The 19473-nt window shown below is 48.3% G+C and overlaps 1 protein-coding gene across 12 annotated transcripts in view; it reads left to right on the top strand.

The window, feature by feature from the left end:
- LOC121574785 (R3H domain-containing protein 2-like) overlaps nucleotides 1–19473 on the top strand; it is a 91695-nt gene that overhangs the window by 2000 nt on the left and 70222 nt on the right. The window lies entirely within an intron of this gene.

Raw genomic sequence — 19473 nt, 5'->3', positions numbered from 1 at the left:
TTATTTTGAATTGGAAAATGAAAAAGTCTATCATAAGTTTGTTCTGTGTATTACTATGTTCTATAACTGAAGGGTTTACAGACTAGATGACACAGATCATTGATAGACCTATAGATGGAAGTAGTATATACAGTGACAATGTTTTATTGATTTGGCTCTCTACTCCAGTGACACATTTTTGTTGTTGATTTGTTTCTCTACTCCAGGACTTTGGATTTGAAATGATACAATGACTATGAGGTTAAAGTCCAGACTGTCAGCTTTAATTTGAGGGTATTTTCATCCATATCGGGTGAACCGTTTAGAAATTACAGGACTTTTTGTATATAGTCCCCCCCCCCCCGTAGCTGCAGTAGTAGTAGTAGCAGTAGTAGTAGCAGCAGTAGTAGTAGCAGCAGTAGTAGTAGCAGCAGTAGTAGTAGCAGCAGTCATAGCAGCAGTAGTAGTAGTCATAGCAGTAGTAGTAGTCATAGCAGCAGCAGCAGTAGCAACAGCAGAGAGAGTTGCTTTTTCTAGAGAGATTTGAGGAGCTATTTATAGATCTCTGCCTAAGCACAGAGCTGAGGTACTACCGCTGCTGCTTCTCTCTCTCTTCCTCTCTCCCCTCTCTTTCTCATGCATTCTCACTCTCTCTCTCCCTCCTCTGCCCCCGCTCTATCTCTCTCCCTCTCGCTATCCCCCATGCTGTCTTTCCCTCCACTGCTTGCTAGATGTGAATAATTGATCAGAACTGGAGGCAGGGAGGGAGGAGGTGACTGGTTGCATGGTCCTGGGTCCAGGCTTACATTGTGTGGTGTTTATTTGGATACCCATAAAAAAAAATGATATACACAAAACATGACAAGTAACAAAACACTGATAGACAAGGACAGTCACAAATGTAAAATGCAACGATATACAAACAATGCACAGTGTGTGTGTGTAGTGTGTTGGTTGCATGGCTGTGGGTCCATTACTGTCACTGCTGTGAAAAAAGGGGAATAAGGCAGCAAGACAGGAAACAGTATGGAGGGAGAGAAACTGGAGAAGTCATCACTCCATCACTATTAGATGAGCTATCTCAGAGCCACTATAGGTCCAAACAAACAGCGCTTAAAGCATCGTTTGTTTTGAGAGTTTTCTAAATGGCAGAATTAGATTTTTGGCTATGGCTGCTGGTCGTTTTGTATTTTTTTTGGGGGGGGGATTGGAAGTTTGTCAATTTAGAACCACTGTGTGTAACCCATAGTGTAAACCCTGCTGATGTCAATATGCTAACACATCTACTGCCATGGTGTCCCCGGCCTCGACCTAACCAGCCTATATGGACAGTACAACACACTATAGTCCTCCAATTACCTCATCAATTCAAACAATTGAACTTTTTTGATTCCCGGAAATGCCATCTTCAATTACCAAATCAAGGCATTACCAAAAGCCCCAGTTGGTGGTTAAAAGCCAACTAGGCCCATCTCACACCCTTATCTTCAGGTTACGCTATGCCCTGCACTGTATATAACTATTTTCTGCACTAAACTATTTTTACTCTGTGTTTTCATAATGGTTGTATGGCAACCTAATGACAAGGGTTCCCAGGCTAGCCCCTCACAAGGGTTCCCAGGCTAGCCCCTCACAAGGGTTCCCAGGCTAGCCCCTCACAAGGGTTCCCAGGCTAGCCCCTCACAAGGGTTCCCAGGCTAGCCCCTCACAAGGGTTCCCAGGCTAGCCCCTCACAAGGGTTCCCAGGCTAGCCCCTCACAAGGGTTCCCAGGCTAGCCCCTCATTAAAGCTGTGCATCCATCGGCCCATGTTACTGTTAACCAATAACCAGTCAGCATAGGTGACGTCTTTGGATCATACAGCATGCATTAGGCTAGTAACAGACGCCTTGAAAGGAGGACGAGGAGGCTCTGAAGGCATTAGCCTGCAAGCATTAGGTATCTAGCTAGGTACTTATCCTGTACACATGACCGGTCAACCTGAGATGAACCTGTTCTGCTGCGTTGGGGTCAATTATATTTAGGATACATTTTTTTGGGATTAAAAAACATTTTTAACCCTGCTGTTCTGACCTTGGCCAATGGGACTCTGTGATACTGGCTATCCTGACCTGTGATCCAGGCTTTCTTCCACTGATGCTGCTGGGGGTGGGGTGGAATTTGGCCTTTACTACTATAGGCCATATAAACGCATTGAATAACCCATTCACAAATAGCAAAAGGTGTTGAAGTGTCTGTCCTATATCAGGAAATATTAAAAGTATTTCTGGACACATATTTAATGCCTTTTTGTTGGTACAAAACTACCTCCATACTTCCATTCATTTGTATGGGTTACCTTTAGATGAGTCCCGTGACACTTGTGGGGGTCGTACAGTGGGGGAAAAAAAGTATTTAGTCAGCCACCAATTGTGCAAGTTCTCCCACTTAAAAAGATGAGAGAGGCCTGTAATTTTCATCATATTTACACGTCAACTATGACAGACAAAATGAGAAGAAAAAAATCCAGAAGATCACATTGTAGGATTTTTAATGAATTTATTTGCAAATTATGGTGGAAAATAAGTATTTGGTCAATAACACAAGTTTCTCAATACTTTGTTATATACCCTTTGTTGGCAATGACACAGGTCAAACGTTTTCTGTAAGTCTTCACAAGGTTTTCACACACTGTTGCTGGTATTTTGGCCCATTCCTCCATGCAGATCTCCCTCTAGAGCAGTGATGTTTTGGGGCTGTCGCTGAGCAACACGGACTTTCAACTCCCTCCAAAGATTTTCTATGGGGTTGAGATCTGGAGACTGGCTAGGCCACTCCAGGACCTTGAAATGCTTCTTACGAAGCCACTCCTTTGTTGCCCGGGCAGTGTGTTGGGGATCATTGTCATGCTGAAAGACCCAGCCACGTTTCATCTTCAATGCCCTTGCTGATGGAAGGAGGTTTTCACTCAAAATCTCACGATACATGGCCCCATTCATTCTTTCCTTTACACGGATCAGTCGTCCTGGTCCCTTTGCAGAAAAACAGCCCCAAAGCATGATGTTTCCACCCCCATGCTTCACAGTAGGTATGGTGTTCTTTGGATGCAACTCAGCATTCTTTGTCCTCCAAACACGACGAGTTGAGTTTTTACCAAAAAGTTCTATTTTGGTTTCATCTGACCATATGACATTCTCCCAATCCTCTTCTGGATCATCCACATGCACTCTAGCAAACTTCAGACGGGCCTGGACATGTACTGGCTTAAGCAGGGGGACATGTCTGGCACTGCAGGATTTGAGTCCCTGGCGGCGTAGTGTGTTACTGATGGTAGGTTTTGTTACTTTGGTCCCAGCTCTCTGCAGGTCATTCACTAGGTCCCCCCGTGTGGTTCTGGGATTTTTGCTCACTGTTCTTGTGATCATTTTGACCCCACGGGGTGAGATCTTGCGTGGAGCCCCAGATCGAGGGAGATTATCAGTGGTCTTGTATGTCTTCCATTTCCTAATAATTGCTCCCACAGTTGATTTCTTCAAACCAAGCTGCTTACCTATTGCAGATTCAGTCTTCCCAGCCTGGTGCAGGTCTACAATTTTGTTTCTGGTGTCCTTTGACAGCTCTTTGGTCTTGGCCATAGTGGAGTTTGGAGTGTGACTGTTTGAGGTTGTGGACAGGTTTCTTTTATACTGATAACAAGTTCAAACAGGTGCCATTAATACAGGTAACGAGTGGAGGACAGAGGAGCCTCTTAAAGAAGAAGTTACAGGTCTGTGAGAGTTATAAATCTTGCTTGTTTGTAGGTGACCAAATACTTATTTTCCACCATAATTTGCAAATAAATTCATTAAAAATCCTACAATGTGATTTTCTGGATTTTTTTTCTCAATTTGTCTGTCATAGTTGACGTGTACCTATGATGAAAATTACAGGCCTCTCTCATCTTTTTAAGTGGGAGAACTTGCACAATTGGTGGCTGACTAAATACTTTTTTCCCCCACTGTATATATTGGGGAAATAGGCCATTCGGATGCTACAAAGTTTTTTTGAGAAGACCGATTTTCGGGATGTCTCATGGCCTGATGAACACCGCTCGGCCACCTTCCACTGCAGATGTGGTGTGTCAATAGACTCTTAAGGAACATGCAGTGAGGGCTTGTTACAGTGAAGGCTTGTTGCAGTGCTGCGGTGTGGGCTTGTTGCAGTGAGGGCTTGTTGCAGTGAGGGCTTGCTGCAGAGAGGGCTTGTTGCAGTGAAGGCTTGTTGCAGTGCTGCGGTGTGAGCTTGTTGCAGAGCTGCGGTGTGGCCTTGCTGCGGTGAGGGCTTGTTGCAGTGAGGGCTTGTTGCAATGAGGGCTTGTTGCAGTGCTGCGGTGAGGGCTTGCTGCAGTGAAGGCTTGTTGCAGTGCTGCAGGGTTTGGGCTTGTTGCAGTGAGGGCTTGCTGTGCTTCAGTGAGGGCTTGTTGCTGTGCTACAGTGAGGGCTTGTTGCTGTGCTACAGTGAAGGCTTGTTGCTGTGCTACAGTGAGGGTTTGCTGCAGTGAGGGCTTGTTGTAGGGAGAACTAAAGGAAGGGGATGCAAATCCATCCGTCTTTAGAGAATGATCTTTTCCCACTAATCAGGTGTCTTGCTTGTTGTTCTTGCATTCAGTTTGTTTTCATCCAAAGGCCACCGAATGAGACTAGTGTAACAGACAGAGAGAGAATCTAGCTTAGTTTATTGTAAATAAGAGAGGACTTCATTGTTAGAGATGATGGTCACATGACAGGCTATACAGCAAGGGGAGGCAATGTAAACCTTGAGTGGGTGAGTTGAGGAATGAACATTTAATTGTCTGCTATTTCTGAGAGTGAGAGAGAGAGATCTCTCTCCGTCTCTGTTGTGCTTCATTCAGAAAAAAAGGGGGCTGTCAAGTTGTCCTTCCTTCCTCTTGTTCTCAAAACCCTTGCAGCGAGGTAGAATAGAGTAGCTAGGAAGTGTAGAGCGAGCGAGGGCAGTGACACAGTGGTCCCAGCCCTAAAATAAGCTTTAGGCTAGCGGTAGCTAGCTAGATGACCGTGGGGGATGGAATCTCCTCTCTCTTACTCCAGCTAGTTTACTGTGACTTGTTCATTGTGACTTCCACAGCAGCAGCTACAGTAGAATAGAGCGTTACCTTTTTGTCACTCAGACACCAGATCCTTCCTACGTCCTGCAAAACCATCTCTGCATGGGAGCTGCACAACTCTAAACACAGTAAGCTGTGTGTGTGTGTGTGTGTGTGTGCTGCTGTGTTTTTTGTATTTTTAACACACATTTACCGTTATCTCGGGATGTGTCCTATTCGATGGACTGCCTTAGCTTATAATCACCTTGTATCTGGCTCTGTTTGTCTCATCTCTTTTGTAATGTTGCTAAGGTATGACTTAGCTCTCATGCTCTGTGTTCCATGACATCTTGATCTATCAGGAGCTACGCTTTTATTATGTACGCTTTTATAAAGTACGCTTTTATAGTCTTTGTAATGACTCTTCTGTAGATGTGTTAAGCTCTGAAGCTCTGTTCACCTGCATTGGTTTTTAGATGTTGCTAGGCTGTGGTTTGAAAGCTGTGATTTCTATTTATTTATTGTAATGTAAAGAGACTGCATGAAAGCACTGACTATGTACTGTAGGCCAATGGATGGTTCTATTATATTACTGATGGATGTAGGCTATGCTGCATCTGTATGGCTTTATATGTATTGTGTTAGTGTCTCGGGTGTGTGTGTGTGTGTGTGTGTGTGTGTGGGTGGATTGACACTGACTCACTCACTCAGTCACTCTTTGGCAAAGCCAGTGCTGAGGTAATGAGGAATTCCCTGCTACTGCGTCGTCCTGTGGGTGGAAGAGAGGGGAGAGGGAGGAAAGGATGGAGTCGGGGGGTGGAGAGTTAACAGGAAGGGGGCATCACTTTGGAACCATAGAGCAGAGAGGAGGGGAGATGAGGGAGGAAGGGAGACTGGGTAAGGGGAGATGAGGGAGGAAGGGAGACTGGGTTAGAGGAGCGAGGGAGGAAGGGAGACTGGGTAAGGGGAGATGAGGGAGGAAGGGAGACTGGGTTAGAGGAGCGAGGGAGGAAGGGAGACTGGGTAAGGGGAGATGAGGGAGGAAGGGAGACTGGGTTAGGAGGAGCGAGGGAGGAAGGGAGACTGGGTAAGGGGAGATGAGGGAGGAAGGGAGACTGGGTTAGAGGAGCGAGGGAGGAAGGGAGACTGGGTAAGGGGAGATGAGGGAGGAAGGGAGACTGGGTTAGAGGAGCGAGGGAGGAAGGGAGACTGGGTAAGGGGAGATGAGGGAGGAAGGGAGACTGGGATAGAGGAGCGAGGGAGGAAGGAAGGGAGACTGGGTTAGAGGAGCGAGGGAGGAAGGAAGGGAGACTGGGTTAGAGGAGCGAGGGAGGAAGGGAGACTGGGATAGAGGAGCGAGGGAGGAAGGGAGACTGGGATAGAGGAGCGAGGGAGGAAGGGAGACTGGGATAGAGGAGCGAGGGAGGAAGGGAGACTGGGTTAGAGGAGCGAGGGAGGAAGGGAGACTGGGATAGAGGAGCGAGGGAGGAAGGGAGACTGGGATAGAGGAGCGAGGGAGGAAGGGAGACTGGGATAGAGGAGCGAGGGAGGAAGGGAGACTGGGATAGAGGAGCGAGGGAGGGAGGGAGGAAGGGAGACTGGGATAGAGGAGCGAGGGAGGAAGGGAGACTGGGATAGAGGAGCGAGGGAGGGAGGAAGGGAGACTGTGTTAGAGGAGCGAGGGAGGAAGGAAGGGAGACTGGGTTAGAGGAGCGAGGGAGGAAGGGAGACTGGGTTAGAGGAGCGAGGGAGGGAGGAAGGGAGACTGGGATAGAGGAGCGAGGGAGGAAGGGAGACTGGGATAGAGGAGCGAGGGAGGAAGGGAGACTGGGATAGAGGAGCGAGGGAGGAAGGGAGACTGGGATAGAGGAGCGAGGGAGGGAGGAAGGGAGACTGGGTTAGAGGAGCGAGGGAGGAAGGGAGACTGGGATAGAGGAGCGAGGGAGGGAGGAAGGGAGACTGTGTTAGAGGAGCGAGGGAGGAAGGAAGGGAGACTGGGTTAGAGGAGCGAGGGAGGAAGGGAGACTGGGTTAGAGGAGCGAGGGAGGGAGGAAGGGAGACTGGGTTAGAGGAGCGAGGGAGGAAGGGAGACTGGGTAAGGGGAGCGAGGGAGGAAGGGAGACTGGGTTAGAGGAGCGAGGGAGGAAGGGAGACTGGGTTAGAGGAGCGAGGGAGGAAGGGAGACTGGGATAGAGGAGCGAGGGAGGGAGGAAGGGAGACTGGGTTAGAGGAGCGAGGGAGGAAGGGAGACTGGGTTAGAGGAGCGAGGGAGGAAGGGAGACTGGGTTAGAGGAGCGAGGGAGGAAGGGAGACTGGGTTAGAGGAGCGAGGGAGGAAGGGAGACTGGGATAGAGGAGCGAGGGAGGGAGGAAGGGAGACTGGGATAGAGGAGCGAGGGAGGGAGGAAGGGAGACTGGGTTAGAGGAGCGAGGGAGGAAGGGAGACTGGGATAGAGGAGCGAGGGAGGAAGGGAGACTGGGTTAGAGGAGCGAGGGAGGAAGGGAGACTGGGTTAGAGGAGCGAGGGAGGAAGGGAGACTGGGATAGAGGAGCGAGGGAGGAAGGGAGACTGGGTTAGAGGAGCGAGGGAGGGAGGAAGGGAGACTGGGTTAGAGGAGCGAGGGAGGAAGGGAGACTGGATTAGAGGAGCGAGGGAGGGAGGGAGACTGGGATAGAGGAGCGAGGGAGGGAGGAAGGGAGACTGTGTTAGAGGAGCGAGGGAGGAAGGAAGGGTTTGTGTATCAATACAGAGGAGGACAGACAGAGCCAGGAGAGGCAGCCAGACAGACAGAGCCAGGAGAGGCAGCCAGACAGACAGAGCCAGGAGAGGCAGCCAGACAGACAGAGCCAGGAGAGGGAGACGGACAGACAGAGCGAGCCAGGAGAGGGAGACGGACAGACAGAGCGAGCCAGGAGAGGGAGGCGGACAGACAGAGCGAGCCAGGAGAGGGAGGCGGACAGACAGAGCGAGCCAGGAGAGGGAGGCGGACAGACAGAGCGAGCCAGGAGAGGGAGGCAGACAGACAGAGCGAGCCAGGAGAGGGAGGCAGACAGACAGAGCGAGCCAGGAGAGGGAGGCAGACAGACAGAGCGAGCCAGGAGAGGGAGGCAGACAGACAGAGCGAGCCAGGAGAGGGAGGCAGACAGACAGAGCGAGCCAGGAGAGGGAGGCAGACAGACAGAGCGAGCCAGGAGAGGGAGGCAGACAGACAGAGCGAGCCAGGAGAGGGAGGCAGACAGACAGAGCGAGCCAGGAGAGGGAGGCAGACAGACAGAGCGAGCCAGGAGAGGGAGGCAGACAGACAGAGCGAGCCAGGAGAGGGAGGCAGACAGAGCGAGCCAGGAGAGGGAGGCAGACAGACAGAGCGAGCCAGGAGAGGGAGGCAGACAGACAGAGCGAGCCAGGAGAGGGAGGCAGACAGACAGAGCGAGCCAGGAGAAGGAGGCAGACAGACAGAGCGAGCCAGGAGAGGGAGGCAGACAGACAGAGCGAGCCAGGAGAGGGAGGCAGACAGACAGAGCGAGCCAGAGAGGGAGGCAGACAGACAGAGCGAGCCAGGAGAGGGAGGCAGACAGACAGAGCGAGCCAGGAGAGGGAGGCAGACAGACAGAGCGAGCCAGGAGAGAGGGAGACAGACAGACAGAGCGAGCCAGGAGAGGGGGAGACAGACAGACAGAGCGAGCCAGGAGAGGGGGAGACAGACAGCCAGACAGACAAAGCCAGGAGAGAGGGAGAGAGACAGATAGCCAGGAGAGAGGCAGACAGACAGACATAGCCATGAGAGAGGGAGAGAGGCAGCCAGACAGACAGAGCCAGGAGAGAGGCAGCCAGACAGACAGTTAGGAGAGAGGCAGCCAGACAGACAGAGCCAGGCAGCCAGACAGACAGTTAGGAGAGAGGCAGCCAGACAGACAGAGCCAGGCAGCCAGACAGACAGAGCCAGGAGAGAGGCAGCCAGACAGACAGAGCCAGGAGAGAGGCAGCCAGACAGACAGAGCCAGGAGAGAGGCAGCCAGACAGACAGAGCCAGGAGAGAGGCAGCCAGACAGACAGAGCCAGGAGAGAGGCAGCCAGACAGACAGAGCCAGGAGAGAGGCAGCCAGATAGACAGAGCCAGGAGAAGGCAGCCCGACAGACAGACAGCCAGGAGAGAGGCAGCCAGACAGACAGAGCCAGGAGAGATGGAGAGAGGCAACCAGACAGACAGAGCCAGGAGAGAGGCAGACAGACAGACAGACAGACAGAGCCAGGAGAGAGGCAGACAGATAGACCGGGGAGGGAGAGAGGCAGCCAGACAGACAGAGCCAGGAGAGAGGGAGAGAGACAGATAGCCAGGAGAGAGGCAGACAGACAGACATAGCCATGAGAGAGGGAGAGAGGCAGCCAGACAGACGGAGCCAGGAGAGAGGCAGCCAGACAGACAGAGCCAGGAGAGAGGCAGCCAGACAGACAGAGCCAGGAGAGAGGCAGACAGACAGACAGAGCCAGGAGAGAGGCAGACAGACAGACAGAGCCAGGAGAGAGGCAGCCAGACAGACAGAGCCAGGAGAGAGGGAGAGAGGCAGCCAGACAGACGGAGCCAGGAGAGAGGCAGCCAGACAGACAGAGCCAGGAGAGAGGCAGCCAGACAGACAGAGCCATGAGAGAGGCAGCCAGACAGACAGAGCCAGGAGAGAGGCAGCCAGACAGACAGACAGCCAGGAGAGATGGAGAGAGGCAGACAGACAGACAGAGCCAGGAGAGAGGCAGACAGACAGAGCCAGGAGAGAGGCAGACAGACAGACAAAGCCAGGAGAGAGGGAGGCAGACAGACCGAGCCAGGAGAGAGGGAGAGAGGCAGCCAGACAGACAGAGCCAGGAGAGAGGGAGAGAGACAGATAGCTAGGAGAGAGGCAGCCAGACAGAGCCAGGAGAGAGGCAGACAGACAGACATAGCCATGAGAGAGGCAGCCAGACAGACAGAGCCAGGAGAGAGGCAGCCAGCCAGACAGAGCCAGGAGAGAGGCAGCCAGACAGACAAAGCCAGGAGAGAGGCAGCCAGACAGACAGAGCCAGGAGAGAGGCAGACCTACAAAGCCAGTAGAGAGGCAGCCAGACAGACAGAGCCAGGAGTGAGGCAGACAGACAGAGCCAGGAGAGAGGCAGCCAGACAGACAGAGCCGGGAGAGAGGCAGCCAGACAGAGCCAGGAGAGAGGCAGCCAGACAGAGACAGAGACAGAGAAAAGAGGAGAGGAGAGGAGAGGAGAGCCGGGTAAATGGGGGATACCTAGTCGGTTGCACAACTGAATGCATTCAAACGAAATTTATTCTGCATTTAACTCAACCCCTCTGAATCAGAGAGATGTGGGGGGTTGCCTTAATCGATGTCCACGTCATTGGCGCCCGGGGAGCAGTTGTTGTTGGGTGTTAAGTGTCTTGCTCAAGGGCAGATTTTTCCACCTTGCCGGCTCGGGGATTCGAACCAGCAAACCTTTCGGTTACTGGCCCAATGCTCTTAACCGCTAGGTTAGCTGCCGCCCAGAGGAAGGAGGAAGGGAGAGAGAGATTAAGGGTGAGGGCAGCCCGTGGGTGGCTTAGTTGGTTTGTGTATCAATGCAGAGGAGGGGGAGGGAGGGAGGGGAGGGGAGGGGAGGGGAGAGGAGAGGAGAGGAGAGGAGAGGAGAGGAGAGGAGAGGAGAGGAGAGGAGAGGAGAGGAGAGGAGAGGAGGGGAGTATGGACAGAGTTGGTCACAAGGAGCCCGGTATCCATGGAGATGTGTACTGTAGTTTGGCAGCAAATAGATGATTCCTACACCAAGATTGGGGGGTCATCTGGCTAGAAAGGGGGTGCAGGTGACGGAGGGAGGGATGGATGAGAGGAGAGGGCTTGCAAAAGAGAGCGACTGAGATAGAGAGCGCAGCAGCAAAGCCCTCTTGAATAAAAAAAATCTGCTGCTATTTATAGCATAGCGTCCTTATGGCTCCCTATCCCCTCCTCCCCTCACAGCGACCGCTCCCTCTCCCCCTCCCCTCACAGCGACCGCTCCCTCTCCCCTCCTCCCCTCACAGCGACCGCTCCCTCTCCCCTCCTCCCCTCACAGCGACCGCTCACTCTCCCCTCCTCCCCTCACAGCGACCGCTCACTCTCTCTCTCTCTTTCTCCTGCCTTCTCTTTTACCCACGATGCTTTGTCTCACATATCTATAACATGTAGCCCTCTGTCTCTATGTTCTGTCTTTATCTGACAGTCTTCGTTATCAACAGATACTGTCACTTTGTGTAACTGTCTGTTTCTATGTAGTGTAGGGTGTGATTTTCTGAGTGCAAATCCATCTCTCTGGTGAGACATGGGAGATGTGTTGATATTAGGCTGTGTGTGGGACAAGGTGTAGCCTGGGATTGAGAACTCAATATCGGCCTTTATGCTGCTATTGATTAGCATTATGGATATTGAGGCATATTATGACCCCCCCCCCCACATACGTGCATTCACTCTTGCGCTCTCTCTCAATTCAAGAGGCTTTATTGGCATGGGAAACATATGTTAACATTGCCAAAGCAAGTGAAATGGATAAACAAAAGTGAAATAAACAATCAATCAATCAATCAATTTTATTTTATATAGCCCTTCGTACATCAGCTAATATCTCGAAGTGCTGTACAGAAACCCAGCCTAAAACCCCAAACAGCTAGTAATGCAGGTGTAGAAGCACGGTGGCTAGGAAAAACTCCCTAGAAAGGCCAAAACCTAGGAAGAAACCTAGAGAGGAACCAGGCTATGAGGGGTGGCCAGTCCTCTTCTGGCTGTGCCGGGTGGAGATTATAACAGAACCATGCCAAGATGTTCAAAAATGTTCATAAGTGACAAGCATGGTCAAATAATAATCAGGAATACATCTCAGTTGGCTTTTCATAGCCGATCATTAAGAGTTGAAAACAGCAGGTCTGGGACAGGTAGGGGTTTCGTAACCGCAGGCAGAACAGTTGAAACTGGAATAGCAGCAAGGCCAGGCGGACTGGGGACAGCAAGGTGTCAGCATGCCCGGTAGTCCTGACGTATGGTCCTAGGGCTCAGGTTCTCAGAGAGAAAGAGAGAACGAGAGAATTAGAGAGAGCATACTTAAATTCACACAGGACACTGGATAAGACAGGAGAAGTACTCCAGGTATAACCAACTAACCCCAGCCCCCGACACATAAACTACTGCAGCATAAATACTGGAGGCTGAGACAGGAGCGGTCCGGGAGACACTGTGGCCCCATCCGAAGAAACCCCGGACAGGGCCAAACAGGAAGGATATAACCCCACCCACTCTGCCAAAGCACAGCCCCCGCACCACTAGAGGGATATCCTCAACCACCAACTTACAATCCTGAGACAAGGCCGAGTATAGCCCACAGAGGTCTCCACCACAGCACAAACCAAGGGGGGCGCCAACCCAGACAGGAAGATCACGTCAGTAACTCAACCCACTCAAGTGACGCACCCTCCTAGGGACGGCATGAAAGAGCACCAGCAAGCCAGTGACTCAGCCCCTGTAACAGGGTTAGAGGCAGAGAACCCCAGTGGAGAGAGGGGAACCGGCCTGGCAGAGACAGCAAGGGCTGTTCGTTGCTCCAGAGCCTTTCCGTTCACCTTCACACTCCTGGGCCAGACTACACTCAATCATATGACCTACTGAAGAGATAAGTCTTCAGTAAAGACTTAAAGGTTGAGACCGAGTCTGCGTCTCTCACATGGGTAGGCAGACTGTTCCATAAAAATGGAGATCTATAGGAGAAAGCCCTGCCTCCCGCTGTTTGCTTAGAAATTCTAGGGACAATTAGGAGGCCTGCGTCTTGTGACCGTAGCGTACGTATTGGTATGTACGGCAGGACCAACTCGGAAAGATAGGTAGGAGCAAGCCCATGTAACGCTTTATAGGTTAACAGTAAAACCTTGAAATCAGCCCTTGCCTTAACATGAAGCCAGTGTAGGGAAGCTAGCACTGGAGTAATATGATCAAATTTCTTGGTTCTAGTCAGGATTCTAGCAGCCGTATTTAGCACTAACTGAAGTTTATTTAGTGCTTTATCCGGGTAGCCGGAAAGTAGAGCATTGCAGTAGTCTAACCTAGAAGTAACAAATGCATGGATTAATTTTTCTGCATCATTTTTGGACAGAAAATTTCTGATTTTTGCAATGTTACGTAGATGGAAAAAAGCTGTCCTTGAAACAGTCTTGATATGTTCGTCAAAAGAGAGATCAGGGTCAAGAGGAACGCCGAGGTCCTTCACAGTTTTATTTGAGACGACTTTACAACCATCAAGATGAATTGTCAGATTTAACAGAAGATCTCTTTGTTTCTTGGGACCTAGAACAAGCATCTCTGTTTTGTCCGAGTTTAAAAGTAGAAAGTTTTCAGCCATCCACTTCCTTATGTCTGAAACACAGGCTTCTAGCGAGGGCAATTTTGAGGCTTCACCATGTTTCATTGAAATGTACAGCTGTGTGTCATCCGCATAGCAGTGAAAGTTAACATTATGTTTTCGAATAACATCCCCAAGAGGTAAAATATATAGTGAAAACAATAGTGGTCCTAAAACGGAACCTTGAGGAACACCGAAATGTACAGTTGATTTGTCGGAGGACAGACCATTCACAGAGACAAACTGATATCTCTCCGACAGGTAAGATCTAAACCAGGCCAGAACTTGTCCGTGTAGACCAATTTGGGTTTCCAGTCTCTCCAAAAGAATGTGGTGATCGATGGTGTCAAAGGCAGCACTAAGGTCTAGTAGCACGAGGACAGATGCAGAGCCTCGGTCTGACGCCATTAAAAGGTCATTTACCACCTTCACAAGTGCAGTCTCAGTGCTATGATGGGGTCTAAAACCAGACTGAAGCATTTCGTATACATTGTTTGTCTTCAGAAAGGCAGTGAGTTGCTGCGCAACAGCTTTTTCTAAAATTTTTGAGAGGAATGGAAGATTCGATATAGGCCGATAGTTTTTTATATTTTCCGGGTCAAGGTTTGGCTTTTTCAAGAGAGGCTTTATCACTGCCACTTTTAGTGAGTTTGGTACACATCCGGTGGATAGAGAGCTGTTTATTATGTTCAACATAGGAGGGCCAAGCACAGGAAGCAGCTCCTTCAGCAGTTTAGTAGGAATAGGATCCAGTATGCAGCTTGAAGGTTTAGAGGCCATGATTATTTTCATCATTGTGTCAAGAGATATAGTACTAAAACACTTAAGTGTCTCTCCCGATCCCAGGCCCTCGCAGAGCTGTGCAGATCCAGGACAGCTAAGCCCTGGAGGAATACGCAGATTCAAAGAGGAGTCCGTAATTTGCTTTCTAATGGTCATGATCTTTTCCTCAAAGAAGTTCATGAATTTATTACTGCTGAAGTGAAAGCCATCCTCTCTTGGGGAATGCTGCTTTTTAGTTAGCTTTGCAACAGTATCAAAAAGAAATTTTGGATTGTTCTTATTTTCCTCGATTAAGTTGGAAAAGTAGGATGATCGAGCAGCAGTGAGGGCTCTTCGGTACTGCACGGTACTGTCTTTCCAAGCTAGTCGGAAGACTTCCAGTTTGGTGTGGCGCCATTTCCGTTCCAATTTCCTGGAAGCTTGCTTCAAAGCTCGGGTATTTTCTGTATACCAGGGAGCTAGTTTCTTATGACAAATGTTTTTCGCTTTTTAGGGTGCAACTGCATCTAGGGTATTGCGCAAGGTTAAATTGAGTTCCTCAGTTAAGTGGTTAACTGATTTTTGTCCTCTGACGTCCTTGGGTAGGCAGAAGGAGTCTGGAAGGGCATCAAGGAATTTTTGTGTTGTCTGAGAATTTATAGCACGACTTTTGATGCTCCTTGGTTGGGGTCTGAGCAGATTATTTGTTGCGATTGCAAACGTAATAAAATGGTGGTCCGATAGTCCAGGATTTTGTGGAAAAACATTAAGATCTACAACATTTATTCCATGGGACAAAACTAGGTCCAGAGTATGACTGTGGCAGTGAGTAGGTCCAGAGACATGTTGGACAAAACCCACTGAGTCGATGATGGCTCCGAAAGACTTTTGGAGTGGGTCTGTGGACTTCTCCATGTGAATATTAAAATCACCAAAAATTTGAATATGATCTGCTATGACTACAAGGTCTGATAGGAATTCAGGAAACTCAGAGAGGAACGCTGTATATGGCCCAGGAGGCCTGTAAACAGTAGCTATAAAAAGTGATTGAGTAGGCTGCATAGATTTCATGACTAGAAGCTCAAAAGACGAAAAACGCCATTTTTTTTTGTAAATTGAAATTTGCTATCGTAAATGTTAGCAACACCTCCGCCTTTGCGGGATGCACGGGGAATATGGTCACTAGTGTAACCAGGAGGTGAGGCCTCATTTAACACAGTAAATTCATCAGGCTTAAGCCATGTTTCAGTCAGGCCAATCACATCAAGATTATGATCAGTGATTAGTTCATTGACTATGACTGCCTTTGAAGTGAGGGATCTAACATTAAGTAACCCTATTTTGAGATGTGAGGTATCACGATCTCTTTCAATAATGGCAGGAATGGAGGAGGTCTTTATCCTAATAAGATTGCTAAGGCGAACACCGCCATGTTTAGTTTTGCCCAACCTAGGTCGAGGCACAGACACAGTCTCAATGGGTATGGCTGAGCTGACTACACTGACTGTGCTATTGGCAGACTCCACTAAGCTGGCAGGTTGGCTAACAGCCTGCTGCCTGGCCTGCACCCTATTTCACTGTGGGGCTAGAGGAGTTAGAGCCCTATCTATGTTGGTAGATAAGATGAGAGCACCCCTCCAGCTAGGATGGAGTCCGTCACTCCTCAGCAGGTCAGGCTTGGTCCTGTTTGTGGGTGAGTCCCAGAAAGAGGGCCAATTATCTACAAATTCTATCTTTTGGGAGGGGCAGAAAACAGTTTTCAACCAGCGATTGAGTGCTGAGACTCTGCTGTAGAGCTCGTCACTCCCCCTAACTGGGAGGGGGCCAGAGACAATTACTCGATGCCGACACATCTTTCTAGCTGATTTACACGCTGAAGCTATGTTGCACTTGGTGACCTCTGACTGTTTCATCCTAACATCGTTGGTGCCGACGTGGATAACAATATCTCTATACTCTACACTCGCCAGTTTTAGCTTTAGCCAGCACCATCTTTAGATTAGCCTTAACGTCGGTAGCCCTGCCCCCTGGTAAACAGTGTATGATCGCTGGGTGATTCGTTTTAAGTCTAATACTGCGGGTAATGGAGTCGCCAATGACTAGGGTTTTCAATTTGTCAGAGCTAATGGTGGGAGCCTTCGGCGTCTCAGACCCCGTAACGGGAGGAGTAGAGACAAGAGAAGACTCAGACTCAGACTCCGACTCGCTACATAATGGGGAAAACCGGTTGAAAGTTTCTGTCGGCTGAATGAGCGACACCGGTTGAGCATTCCAACAGTATTTCCCTCCAGAAGCCATGAGAAAGTTGTCCGGCTGCGGGGACTGTGCGGGGGGATTTATACTAACGTTACTATCTGTACTTACTGGTGGCACAGACGCTGTTTCTTCCTTTCCTACACTGAAATTACCCTTGCCTAACGATTGCGTCTGAAGCTGGGCTTGTAGCACAGCTATTCTCGCCGTAAGGCGATCGTTCTCCTGTATATTATGAGTACAGCGACTGCAATTAGAAGACATCATGTTAATGTTACTACTTAGCTTCGGCTGTTGAAGATGTTGACGAACCATGTCCAGATAAAGCGTCCGGAGTGAAAAAGTTGAATGAGGGAAAAAAGTTGCGATGGAAAAACTAAAAATATAAACGGTAATTAAAAAAAAAACAAAAAAAACAAAAACATAAAGTTGTCAGCTAGCAAAATAAAGTAAAGTTGGCAGCAAAAACGCACAGCAACAAAACGCACAGCAACACGTCTGATGGATATACTGAGATCATGTGACAGGAATGAGATCATGTGACAGATGACGCATCTAATCTTCACTACTTTGGCTGAACAGTAAATATTACACTCATTATGTCTTCTCTCTCTCTCTCTCTCTCTCTCTCTCTCTCTCTCTGTCTCTCTCTCTCTCTCTCTGTCTCTCTCTCTCTCTCTCTCTGTCTCTCTGTCTCTCTCTCTCTGTCTCTCTCTCTGTCTCTCTCTCTGTCTCTCTCTCTGTCTCTCTCTCTCTCTCTCTGTCTCTCTGTCTCTCTCTCTGTCTCTCTCTCTTTCTGTCTCTGTCTCTCTCGCTCGCTCTGTCTCTCTCTCTGTCTCTGTCTCTCTCTCTCTCTCTCTGTCTCTCTCTCTCTCTCTCTGTCTCTCTGTCTCTCTCTCTCTCTCCGTCTCTCTCTGTCTCTCTCTCTGTCTCCCCCTCTCTGTCTCTCTCTCTGTCTCCCCCTCTCTGTCTCCCTCTCTCCCCCCTCTCTCTCTCTCTTTCTCTCTCTCTCTCCCCCTCTCTCTCTCTCTCTCTCTCTCTCTCTCTCTCTCCCTCTGTCTCTCTCTCTCCATCTCTGTCTCTCTCTCTCTCTCTGTCTCTGTCTCTCTCTCTCTGTCTCTCTGTCTCTCTCTCTCTCTGTGTGTCTGTCTGTCTCTCTCTCTCTCTGTCTCTCCCTCTCTCCCTCTCTCTCTCTGTCTCTCAATTCAATTCAAGCTGCTTTATTGGCATGAAGAACATTGCGTCAATATTGCCAAAGCAACAATGTATACAATATACATTGTAATAAAATAATTAAGAATAACAAATAATAATAAAAAATGGTAGTAAATAATAATAAATAAATAACAACAATAAAATGGTAACAGTCAATAGTAGAAATATAATAAATATACAAATCTAAATATGGAAAATGAAACTATAACTAACTTATAACTAAATAACGGTCATCTTCACCATTATATCAGTACTACAACTACCATCATCATTACTACCACTACTACCACCACCATCATTGATCTGCCATCATTCCCATTACCACCCATACCACTACTATTTGGAATGATAAACAACAATAATAATGGTAATAACAATAATAGCAATAACAATAATAATAAGTACGTTACTATTTACTATGCAGATGTTATTATTCAGTGTCCCTCAGGCTATGGCAGGCAAATACATATTTGGCTGCAAGAGGAGCCATTGCTCCTTTGCCCATGAGTATTTGTAGTTTTTCCTCTGGGTTTAATAAGTTAAAATTTGGAATAAATCTAGTCATTTCTGTGAATAATGAATATCTTTGTGAGGAATATTTATCACAGTAAAGGAGAAAGTGCATTTCTGTTTCTACCTCCCCTGTCGTGCAGTGACCACATACACGCTACTCTTTGGGTAGCCATGTCTTTTTATGTCTGCCGGTTTCTATTGCCAATTGATGGTCACTCAGCCTGTACTTGGTAAGGATCTGTCTCTGCTTCGTATCTCTGACAGAGTAGAGATAATCAGCCAATTCATATTCTCTGTTTAGGGTCAGATAGCAATTTAGTCGGCGTTGGGATTTTGTTTCGTTTTTCCAATGTTGTAAATATGAGTCCTTTGATTGGTTCATGATTTTGTTCATTGGAATTCTTTCTTTTGAAGCAGTGCTGGTGTCAGCTTGGTTGGTTAGGTCCAACACCAGCTGACTGAGAGGGCTCGTTTCTGGGCTCAGCTCTTGGGTTTGAAGTGCTTTAAATTGCAGACTTGAATTTGGACTTGAATTTAGATGTAGCCAAAATTTTAATGATCTTTTCTGTATTTTCATTACTACTGAAAGCGGCCCAATTCTGCCCTACATGCATTAGTTGGTGTATTTCTCTGGACTTGTAGAATTTTCCGACAGAATTCTGCATGTAGGGCTTCAATTGGATGTTTGTCCCATATTTTAAAGTCCAGTTTATTGAGTGGCCCCCAAACCTCACTTCCGTAAAGAGCTATTGGTAGGATTACACTGTCAAATATTTTGGTCCAAATTCTAATTGGGATATTGATTTTGAATAATTTCATTTTTATTGCATACAATGCTCTGCGGGCTTTTTCTTTGAGTGCATTCACTGCCATATTAAAGTTTCCCGATGCAGATATGGTCAGACCAAGGTATGTGTAATTTTTAGTGTGTTCAATTATGGTGTTGTTCAGGGTGAATTTATATTTGTGTTTCTGACATCAGTTTTTTTTTTTGGGAAAATCATGATTTTAGTTTTTTTTTAAATTTACTGCCAGGGCCCAATTATTGCAATATTGCTCTAGAATGTTAAGGTTCTGTTGAAGACCTTCTTTGGTTGGTGATAGAAGTACCAAGTCATCAGCATATAGCAGGTATTTTACCTTTGTGTCAAATAGTGTGAGTCCTGGGGCTGGAGAATGGTCTAACATGTCTGCTAACTCATTGATATAAATGTTGAAAAGATTTGGACTCAAACTGCAGCCTTGTCTCACACCTCGACGTTGTGAAAATAATTATGTTCTTTGGTTTTTGATTTTTATTGC

Source organism: Coregonus clupeaformis, chromosome 10 (genome assembly GCF_020615455.1).
Source record: "Coregonus clupeaformis isolate EN_2021a chromosome 10, ASM2061545v1, whole genome shotgun sequence".
Taxonomy (NCBI): Eukaryota; Metazoa; Chordata; class Actinopteri; order Salmoniformes; family Salmonidae; genus Coregonus; species Coregonus clupeaformis.
Note: the sequence above shows the minus strand (reverse complement) of the source record. Positions and strands in the feature narration are given on the sequence as shown.